The following is an 11973-nucleotide window of genomic DNA, read 5'->3' on the forward strand; positions in this document are numbered from 1 at the left end:
TCAGCATGGGGGCTTTGGTGAGAGTACAGGGAGATTTGTGGAGCTGTTTTCTTGTGAGGCCTACATTGAGAGAAGTTGGTGCAGGACTTACAGGCTGGAGCTGTCTGGCATCATGAGGGTTTAGACTGCTTCTTTTTCCACACTGAGGTGAGGCAGTAATAGCTCCAGAGCAGGAAGATAAGACCTTCCATAAGAAACGCTGCATACCAGACATGCTGACAGAGGTGGAGGACCTCAGATTAACCTCTGATCTCTTCTTTCTTTTCCATATCGGACGTCATGTTTGAGGCTGTAAATTGCTTATAATTCCCCCAAGAACACGGTCTGAAGAGAATACTCTCAGTGTGTGCGTTCTCTTGGTGCTATGTCCAGGCCATGATGGGGAGCAGGATTGTGTGATGTAACAATCTTGTGTGATGTAACATCCTTACGGAAACGCGATTTGTGACACCGATGGAACAGCGCCAGAACAGGAAGTGCGTATGAGTGTATTTATTTTAACAAGGCCAAACATGAGGAATGAGGAGTTGTCCTAGTAGTGGACAACCCCTTTATGAAGATGCAATTTTTGGTTAAAAATGAAAAAGGCTTCTCCTCAGTGTGACTTCTCTGAAGTTTAAGAGTTGATTTCCGTGTAAAACATTTCCCACATTAAGAACATGAAAATGGCTTCTCGTCTGTGTGAGTTCTCTGGTGACTAAGAAATTATGATTTCTTCACAAAACATTTCCCACATTCTGAACAGGAAAAAGGCTTCTCCCCTGTGTGAATTCTCTGGTGCTTAAGAAAAGCTGATTTCCAGCTAAAACATTTTCCACATTCTGAACAGAAAAAAGGCTTCTCCCCTGTGTGAATTCTCTGGTGCTTAACCAAATCTGATTTCCGGCTAAAACATTTCCCACATTCTGAACAGGAAAAAGGCTTCTCCCCTGTGTGAATTCTCTGGTGCTTAAGAAAAGCTGATTTCCAGCTAAAACATTTTCCACATTCTGAACAGAAAAAAGGCTTCTCCCCTGTGTGAATTCTCTGGTGCTTAACCAAATCTGATTTCCGGCTAAAACATTTTCCACATTCTGAACAGAAAAAAGGCTTCTCCCCTGTGTGAATTCTCTGGTGCTCAACCAAATCTATTTTCCGGCTAAAACATTTTACACATTCTGAACAGGAAAAAAGCATCTCCCCTGTGTGAATTCTCTGGTGCTTAACCAAATCTGATTTCCGGCTAAAACATTTCCCACATTCTGAACAGGAAAAAGGCTTCTCCCCTGTGTGGATTCTCTGGTGCTTAAGAAAAGATGATTTCCAGCAAAAACATTTTCCACATTCTGAACAGAAAAAAGGCTTCTCCCCTGTGTGAGTTCTCTGGTGCTTAACCAAATCTGATTTCCGGCTAAAACATTTCCCACATTCTGAACAGGAAAAAGGTTTCTCCCCTGTTTGAATTCTCTGGTGCTTAAGAAAAGCTGATTTCCAGCTAAAACATTTTCCACATTCTGAACAGAAAAAAGGCTTCTCCCCTGTGTGATTTCTCTGGTGTATAACAACATCTCATTTCCGGCTAAAACATTTCCCACATTCTGAACAGGAAAAAGGCTTCTCCCCTGTGTGAATTCTCTGGTGCTCAACCAAATCTATTTTCCGGCTAAAACATTTTCCACATTCTGAACAGGAAAAAAGCATCTCCCCTGTGTGAGTTCTCTGGTGATTAACCAAATCTGATTTCTGGCTAAAACATTTTCCACATTCTGAACAGGAAAAAGGCTTCTCCCCTGTGTGAGTTCTTTGGTGCTTAACAAAATTTGATTCATCGTTAAAACACTTCCCACATTCTGAACAGGAAAAAGGCTTCTCCCCTGTGTGAGTTCTCTGATATTTGATTAAACTTGATTTCTCTGTAAAACATTTTCCACTTTCTGAACAAGAAAATGGCTTCTCCCCTGTGTGACTTCGCTGGTGATTAAGAAGATCTGATTTCTGGTTAAAAAATTTCCCACACTTGAAACAAAAAAATCTATTCTCTGCTGTGCGAATGTTTTGATGTTTAAGAAAAGACTTTTCGAGGGAAAAACTATTTCCATATTCTGAACATGAAAATGGCTTCTCTGCTTTAGGAGCAGTTTGTTCTTTAATGCTTATTTTGTGACTTTGATTTTCCTTAGTAGTCAGTAATGAATCAGAAGACAGGACCTGTTTCAAAGGATCAGATGACAGATCTTTGCTGTGAAGGGATGATGGTATATCTGGAGTAATGGCATTCACTTCAATTGTATCCTGTGGGATCTCAAGATGATCTGATTTAAAAATTGAAGATGTCATCTGTCCCTCTGATCTCCTGGTACAGTCATCTGCCAAGAATAAAACCAATTATTATTTATGAATAACATATCCTTAAAATTTATATTGTTGAATATTCCTAATTAAACTCTATGTAAAAATGTACTTGGTAAGTATCATTATTTACCAAGAAAACATATCACAGAAAAAATCAGCCTTACCAACAAAAAATCAGATAACAAATGCATTAGCATTTTAGTGTTGGTTGGGTGTACTGGGGTGTCTGTCCATGTGGGGTGCACTTATATAGTGCTGGGCAGCCTTCCTGATGTAATAGTATGGGCATCATCACTATCCTAAGCCAGACACTGTGCATCAAACCTACCCGTGTGACTGGCGTCCTATGCAAGCTTCATCTGTGTGCATCTTTAATACAAGGCAACCACCCCCTCCATGAATTGGTAGGTTTGTGAATGGTTGCTCCATCAGTATTTTGCACCTGCGCTGCCCCCACCTTTATCATGGGGGTCTGCGGCATCCAGCTAGTGCATTTGTTATATGATTTGGTGTTGGTAAGGCTGTATCTTTTTCTGTGATTTTTTTTAAATTTTGCCCTATGTTAGCCATCATTATTCACCAAGACAATAACAGTTCACAATCTAATAGAAAACCTCATAGGATGAACCAGTGGATTGTAGTGTCCAACTGTTTGTTCATTCTGCCTCCCAAATATGGAATAAAAAGCCACCAAACAATGTTATGTAGGTGAAATAATATCAATAAAAACTTCTACTCATCTCACAAAAAACAAGTCCCCACTCAGGTCCATCATCTGTCAATGGAAAACCAGAGGTTTCCACATTATTAGTGGCTCAAGGGCTTTTGAAAAGCAACATGGCTTCCATAAACCAATCCAGCAATATCCGATCTCCCAAAGTCAGATCTCCCCCTCACTTCTGAGCCTTGCAGTGCGCCCAAACCACATTTAGCATCCAAGTATTTGGCATTACCATAGTGAGAAGAACCCACTTAATTGATGGTGTGTGTCTCCTGGAGCACAATCTGGGCACTATGTGTTGGGTAATAAAATTATATATTTGTCATTTTACTCTCCAACATCCACTGCGTGCTAATTTCCGGAAAGTGCCTGGGGAATCAAAATAGTCACTACTCCTATAGATTATTTCACTGAGGGTTAAAATTTCCAAAATGGAGTCACTTTATGGGGATTTCTACTGCTCTGGTTTTCTGCAATATGGTCACATTAGGACTTCTGAAAATGGTGTGTCCCATCTCCTCTGGGATCTGCTCCTGCGACGTCTGCTTCTCTCACCAGGAGCCGCCTTATTCATCCTGCAGGTGGCGCTGGTGATGGAGGAGACGTCAGAACCAGAAGCTCTGGGCGGCGCAGGCTCTGTCCAGCCACTAAGATTAGGGTTGCTGGGACCAGTAGTACCATCCAGTCTGGCAGTATGGGTGTGTGTGCTGTCCAGCTGGAGTAATCTGCTCCCTGCTTCAGCCATTTGGAGAGCACCACACCCTACTAAAGCTGGAAGCATATTGCTGGGAGCTGCCAGATACAGCCTTGTTCTCCTCTGGTTCAGTCCTCTGTGCTCAGCTCCCGGTTTGTGTATTTGTGTCCTGTTGTGACCTCGGCCAGTTTACTGACTACTTTTGTGTGATTTTGTATTTTCTCTGACCTCCATGTTCTGACCCGGCTACCTGACTATTCTTCTTTCCATCTCACACCACAGAACATTAGGTAACACTGTGGCCCAAGCTTAGGGGTCTCTGTCTAAGTCCAAATACATGTAGAGGGGTTAAAGGATGATGAGCAAGGCAAACCCTGGGATCTGGAAAATGGAGTAGATAGCGCCAAGCCTGTTTGTGGTGGCCATCTTTTGAGCTGCCAGGTGACAACGAACAGTGCCCCCAATACATTGTGTCTGCAAACTATTCCAGCAAGATCTGCATTCAAATAGCTAAATGTCGCTCCTTCCCTTCTTAACCTGCCATGTGCCCAGACAGTAGGGTACAACCGTATATAGAGTATTGTCGGATTCAAGAGTAGTTGGAAGTTTGTAAGGTCCATTTGTTTCCTATTATCCTTTGTGAAGAATTCCAAAGTTATCACCATATAAAGTGACACACGTCAGATTTCAAAAATGGGTCTGATTAGGAACACAAAACTGGCTGCAGGAAGGGGTTAAATCAGAGGATTACTGAAGTCAAAAACTGTGAGTATAGACAATAACACATCTACTGAAATGATCAAACTCAACAGTCTCCATCAGTAAGTAGTGAGTAACTAGTGGTGAAACCTCTCTGGGGTAATTAGAGTATGGAGCTCAGGGGCTCTTGGGAATCTAAACTATCGTAAGGGAAAATATTTTCTGTCAGATGAGTTTCAAGAAGAAATATTAGATGTTCAAAGAGAACTTTTTATAATAATGCAGAGCTGAGGTGTCTTATATTTAGCTTAGAGATATATCATGGCACAGGTGTAATGTTTTCTGTATAGTTTATCACAATCTGGTTTGAAGTTAGTCGATTTTAAAAGAAATTGAAAAGTCAGGATAAAGGGAAACTCTGCTGTTATTGTACAGAAATTCACACTTGTTCCTCACTGCACATTTAATGCTGTCGATCATAAAAGTGACGTTCGGCCAGAAAGACTGGACCTGGTCTTGTAGGAACCATATGAGCACATTCAGCAGCACAGAAGGGAGAGAAGGTAGATTCATCCAATAAGATATCAGGGATCTAGGAAGCCAACAGCATCATTACCCTCCACTTTCATCATAATATTTTTCTTCAAGTGATTTTCTGGCTTTGTGGTTTACAGATCTGGGCAGGTAACGGTCAGCGTCTCCTAATCCCAGGGGGTAGGTTGATCTTCCAGGTTGTAAGTTCTATGGAAAAGGGTTTTAAATGCCCAAAATCATTTGAACAGTTTTGGGTGGAGGAGAATGTTGTGATCTAGCGGCAAAATGGTGATCACACGATTGTGATATGGCCAGACTACACCACTGATAAAGCAGCCACAGCCGGTGACTGAGAAGAATCTGTGACTTCTCTGCATTTAGTGGTCACTACTCACCTGGGTGGTCATATGTAGGAATCTCCTCTTTACACCGCTCATCACCCCTCACATATGTCTCTGTAGTATTAATATGGGTCAGATCTTCACCCTGAAACAAATATTGTAAAAGTCACAAACAGATGAGAAGTCCCATCTATGATCGGCTCTAATCCTGCCATCTCCAACGTTCTCATTACACAAGTATAAAATATATAATACTGGTGGATAAAACAAGACTGAACACAAGACCTTCACAGATTTCTACACATCATAGGGGAGATCTCATGACACCTTCTCTCCATCTACCTGATGATCCTGAGGAACATTGGGATCTTCTTGTTTACAGTCCTGTGGAAGAAGAGGAGGGGGACATCTCTCTGGTGTTGTCCTCTTACTGGATAGATCTGGAGGAAACACATACAGGGACTGAATTCATTCTTTACATACAGATAATTATAGGCAGTGTGTATTCAGTCCTGTCTATTACCTGATGATGTGAGGGGCTGGGGAACCTCCATCATGACGTCCTTGTACAGATCTTTGTGTCCTTCTAAATACTCCCACTCCTCCATGGAGAAATAGACAGCGACATCCTGACATCTTATAGGAACCTGACACATACAATGATACAGTCATCCCCCCGATCCCTTCATAGTGCTATTGTATAATGTCCCAGCATTCCCAGCAGTGTCACCTCTCCATTCAGCAGCTCAATCATCTTGTAGGTGAGTTCTAGGATCTTCTGGTCATTGATGTCCTCATGTATCAGGGGGTGTCTTGGAGGCCCCGTGATTTGGCTCAGGGGTCTTCCCCATCCCTCAGACACAGGGTCCTGACAGCGCTCACTAGAGGTCTTCTTCACTACTGTGTAATCCTGGTTATGGAGAGACACATTAATAAATCTCACTACAGACATTTCCAGAGTCCTCACCTCTCCAGTTCTGTCCATCTGTTATTTCCATAGATAATAATGATGTAATGTGACATCATCAGAATCTCTCACCTCTCCAGTAAGACGGAAGAGGATCTCTAGGGTGAGGTGTAATATCCTCTCTGCCATCTTGTCTCTGTCCATATCCATCTTTGATGGGTCCATAAGGAAAATTCTCTTTAATAGATCTTCACTGAGAGGATCTGATATTGTAGGGACCTGAATGAGAAGATGATGAGCCGATGTAACATCATAAAAATCCTGTGTAATAATACAATTACTGGAGATAATACGGGGAAACATATGAGGAGATTTATTATTTTACAGTATTTAGTTTTCTTCTTTACATCTAGTAATAAAACCTATATATTTTAGGCCACAGACAACAAGCAGTTTCTTCCTTGGAGTCTGCAGCTGAACACGTTTCTCATAGACTCATCTTCCATAAAGCTAATTCTCGTCTCATTTACCGACACTGCAGGAGATATTCAATACACGTGACATGAGAAATAACTACTTCATGAGGAGGACGACATCTTTATCTTCTACTGCGGCTCTTGAAACATATTTAACCAGAGTTCTTTACTGACTACATCTCCACCGGTTGTTTATATGAATGTTTCCCGTCTTCCCCGGACTGTAATCTTCTATCAAGTGGCATCTCATGTCTTAACAGAAAAAAGGCTTCTCCCCTGTGTGAGTTCTCTGGTGCTCAACCAAATCTGTTTTCCGGCTAAAACATTTTCCACATTCTGAGCAAGAAAAAGGCTTCTCCCCTGTGTGAGTTCTCTGATGTCTGATAAAACTCGATTTCTCTGTAAAACATTTTCCACTTTCTGAACAAGAAAATGGCTTCTCCCCTGTGTGAATTCTCTGGTGATTAACAAGATTTGATTTCTGGTTAAAAAATTTCCCACACTTGAAACAAAAAAATCTATTTTTTGCTGTGTGAATGCTTTGATATTTAAGAAAAAACTTTTTCGAGGGAAAAACTATTTCCATATTCTGAACATGAAAATGGCTTCTTTGCTTTAGGAGCAATTTGTTTTTAATGCTTATTTTGTGACTTTGATTTTCCTTAGTAGTCGGTAATGAATCAGAAGACAGAACCTGTTTCAAATGATCAGATGACAGATCTTTGCTGTGAAGGGATGATGGTATATCTGGAGTAATGGCATTCACTTCAATTGTATCTTGTGTGATCTCAAGATCATCTGATTTAAAAATTAAAGATGTCAGCTGTCCCTCTGATCTCCTGGTACAGTCATCTGCCAAGAATAAAACCAATTATTATCTTTTTAATAAAAAAATCCTTGAATTTTATATTTTTGAACATTTCTAATTAAACTCTCTGTAAAAATGTACTTTATGTAAAAAGGAGATTTTTGTGTACTCACCGTAAAATCTCTTTCTCTTAGCCTCTAATTGGGGGACACAGGACCTTGGGTGTTATGTGCTGTCCACTATGCATAATCTGAAAAAGATTAACCGTGGCTCCTCCTCTGCAGCATACACCCCTGGACGGCATCAGCCTTCTCCAGTTTGTGCAAAAGCAGTAGGAGGAACGTAACATGGATAACATAACCATGCCTATAAGAAGGCAACTATGTACGAGCTCAAGGGAAAAACAATATGAGAACTCAACATAACAACGGCCCGGAACGGACAACAGGGTGGGAGCTGTGTCCCCCAATTAGAGGCTAAGAGATTTTACGGTGAGTACACAAAAATCTACTTTACTCTGTCGCCTCATTGGGGGACACAGGACCTTGGGACGTCCCAAAGCAGTCCCTGGGTGGGAAGCAATGGACGAATATTGTGTAGACGGGCGCCGCCTGCAGAACACATCTGCCCAGGCTCGCATCTGCTGAGGACTGGGTATGAACCCTGTAGTGTTTGGTAAACGTGTGTAGGCTAGTCCAGGTGGCTGCCTTACACACTTGTTGTGCCGAAGCCTGGTGCCGAATGGCCCAGGAGGCCCCTACCGCACGTGTGCCATAATACCTGCTGGAAGAGGAAAATTTTTGAGGCGGTAGGTCTCTTGTATGGTGGATTTGATCCACCTGGCAAGGGTAGCTTTGGAAGCTGGCAGACCCTTGCTGCCGCCTTCCAGAAGAAGGAAAAGAGAATCAGACTTCCGGAAGGGCGCAGTCCTAGACACATAGATACGCAATGCCCTGACAAGGTCAAGCGTATGCAGAGCCTTCTCCACTCTATGAACCGGGACCGGACAGAAGGATGGCAGTGAAATTTTCTCATTGAGGTGGAAGTTGGATACAACCTTCGGGAGGAAGGATGGGACCGTACGGAGGACTACCTTGTCCTGGTGAAAAGCCAGGGAGGCCGTCTGCAGGAGAGTGCTCTCAGTTCAGACACCCTGCGTAGCGAGGTGATTGCCACCAGGAAAACCACTTTCTGGGATAGAAGGCGGAGTGGGACTTCCCTAAGGGGTTCAAAAGGTGTTTCCTGCAATGCTGTCAGCACCAGGTTGAGGTCCCACGTTTCTAGTGGTCGTCTGTAGGGGGGAACCAATTGGGAAACCCCCTGAAGAAATGTCCTTACTTGCGGCTTGTTAGCGATGCACCTCTGAGAAAGCACTGAGAGAGCTGACACCTGGCTCTTAAGGGAGGCCAGGGACAGTCTGGCCTCCAGACATGATTGGAGAAACCCAAGTACCCTGGGGAGGGAATAAGGGAATGGGATTTGGCCACGAGAGATTCGCACCAGGTAAAGAAGGCTTTCCAGGTACAGTAATAAATCTTAGCAGAGGTTGGCTTCTGTGCCCTGAACATGGTTCCAATGACTTCCGGCGAGAACCCTGACTGGGTTAGAACCCAGGTCTCAATGGCCAAGCCGTCAAATTGAGGGCCTCTGAGTTCTGGTGGTAGAACGGGCCTTGTGACAGAAGATCGGGGTGGTCGGGGAGACGCCAGGGGACTTCTGCTGTGAGCTGTATGATGTCGGCGTACCATGTACGTCTGGGCCAGTCCGGTGTGATTAGGATGGTTGGAATTCCCTCTTGCTTGATCTTCCTCACCACTCTGGATATCAGGGTAAGAGGTGGAAAAATGTACAGGAACTGGAACTGGGTCCAGTCCTGAACCAGGGCGTCCGCTCCTAGCGCCTGCGGATTGTGTGTTCTGGCCATGAAGTTGGAGACCTTGGCATTGAAGTGGGATGCCATTAGGTCCACGTCTGGAGTCCCCCAGCGATGGCAGATCTGTCAAAAAACTTCGGGATGGAGAGACCACTCTCCTGAGTCCATTCCTTGCCGGCTGAGGAAGTCTGCTTCCCAGTTGTCCACACCCGGAATGTGGACCGCAGAGAGAGCCGAACCTGTGTCTTCCGCCCAGTGGAGAATGTGTGTCACTTCTCGCATCGCCTTGGCACTGCGGGTCCCCCCTTGGTGATTCACATATGCCACAGCCGTGGCATTGTCCGACTGTATTCTGATGTGAGAGGCTGCCAGTAAGTGATGGAAGGCTCTCAATGCCAGGAGGATGGCACGAATTTACAAGATGTTGATGGGCATGGTCGCTTCCGCTGGGGACCACTTGCCCTGTGCTCTGTGGTGTAGGTGTACCGCACCCCAACCCGTCAGGCTCGCTTCGGTGGTCAGAACCTTCCATTGACCAGTGAGAAAGGATTTCCCCTTTGTTAGTGAGGTTGGGTTGAGCCACCAGTGGAGGGACCTCCTGGTTGACGACGTCAGCTGGAACTCCCTGTCGAGAGAAAGAGGGTTCCTGTCCCATGACTTGAGGATGGCTAGTTGGGGAGGCCTGAGGTGAAGCTGGGCAAATGGGACCGCTTCTATTGCCGCCACCATCCTGCCAAGGACTCTCATGGCAAACCGGAGAGATCAAGGGGGTTTGCTGAGGAGGGTGCGAACTCCTAGACAGAGAGGCAGTGCCTTGTCCTTGGAAAGGAGCACTAGACCCCTTAAGGTACTGAATAGCATTCCCAGGAAGGTCAGAGACTGACTCGGGGTTGGTGATGACTTTTGTAGGTTGACTAACCAGCCCAGGCAACTCAGAGTGTCGATTGTGATTGAGACACTGAGCTCGCAGTCCTTGAAGGTGGGAGCCTTGATATGGAGATCGTCCAGGTATGGAACGACTACTATGCCTCTGGAGTGCAGGACGTCCATGGTGGCTGCCTTGACTTTGGTAAACACTCTGGGAGCCGTGGCGAGTCCGAACGGGAGAGCCACGAACTGGTAGTGGTCCTGGTCGATTGCGAGCCTGAGAAATCTCTGATGGGCGGGCGCAATTGGTATATGCAGGTATGCGTCTTGTATGTCTATGGAGGCGAGAAATTCTCCCTTTTCCATAGACGCAATGATGGACCGAAGGGACTTCATGCGGAAGTGACGTACCCGTACATATTTGTTGAGCTGCTTTAGGTCCAGTATGGGCCGTATGCCGCCTCCTTTATTGGGGACTACGAATAAATTGGAGTAGAACCCTCGGAAGCGCTCGGCCGCGGGGACCGGTACTATGACTGCAGCTTGAAGAAGCGAGAAGACCGCTTGGCGGAAGGCACGAGCCTTGTGTGGCGGTTTTGGGGGAACAGAAATAAAGAGTCTGTTTGATGGGTTGGAAGTGAATTCTATCTTGTATCCCGAAGACACTAGTTCCCTGACCCACCTGTCTTCTGTAATAGGCAGCCATACTTGATGAGAGAGCAAAAGTCAGCCACCTACAGGTGAGGTGTCTTCTGGAGTCCGTGAGTCATGATGAGGAGAAGGTCTGAGGTTTTCCTCCTTTGGACTTTGACTGGCCTGCTTTTGACTGCCAGGTCTTGTCCGACTTTTGCATCGGCCGCGAGTTGTACCTGCGTGGGAGGCGGTTGTTATTTTGTGCTGGCCGTGAGGCGGACCAGCCCGAAGAGTTCCGAAAGGATCGGAATCGAGTTTGGTTATGCTTATTGTAAGTGCGTTTGGGTTTCAGTTGGGGGAGGAGAGGTACTCTTACTCCCGGTGGCGTTGGATATCATCGTATCCAACTGTTCACCAAAAAGTCGACCACTGCGGTACAGGAGGTGCGTAAGGGACTTCTTTGAGGCTGCGTCTGCTTTCCATTACCGCAGCCAGAGGATACGCCGAATCGTGATGGCGTTTGATGCTATCCCCGCTGCACCCCTTGCATAATCCAGAGCTGCATGAAGCATGTAATCTGCTACAACTGCTATTTGAACCGCTTGGTCCGACAGCTCAGGAACAGATACTGGGAGGCCAGCTTGTAAATTTTGGGCCCAAGCCAGGATGGCCTTGGCAACCCAAACTGAAGCGAACGCGGGAGCCAGGGAGGCCCCTGCGGCCTCGAAAATTTAACGAGCCATGCGTTCTACCTGCCGGTCTGCTGCGTCCCTGAGGATTGAGCTATCTGGCAGTGAAAGGAGTGACTGTGCTGCTAGCCTAGAGACTGGGGGATCCACTTTGGGTGGATCTGTCCATTCCTTGGTGGTCTCCTGTGGGAAGGGGTACCGCGCTTCCAGATATTTGCGATTGGTAAACTTCTTCTCAGGCTGTGAGAACTGCTTTTTAAGGATCGACAAACTCTGGGTGGTCAAAAAAGACCTTAGGCGGCTTCAGAACTCCTTCAAATAAAATCTTGTTGTGGTGCCTCTGGGGGCGGATCAGAAATGTCCAGCACCTGATGGATGGACGAGATTAATACCTCAACTA

The 11973-nt window shown here is 45.3% G+C and overlaps 1 pseudogene; it reads right to left on the reverse strand.

Annotated features, from left to right (window-relative positions):
* Positions 1-346: 346 nt before the first annotated feature.
* LOC141197694 (uncharacterized) lies at positions 347-11282 on the reverse strand (annotated as a pseudogene).
* Positions 11283-11973: the final 691 nt, after the last annotated feature.

Source organism: Phyllobates terribilis, unplaced genomic scaffold, assembly GCF_046119375.1.
Source record: "Phyllobates terribilis strain yellow unplaced genomic scaffold, ASM4611937v1 Scaffold_86__1_contigs__length_6382490, whole genome shotgun sequence".
Taxonomy (NCBI): Eukaryota; Metazoa; Chordata; class Amphibia; order Anura; family Dendrobatidae; genus Phyllobates; species Phyllobates terribilis.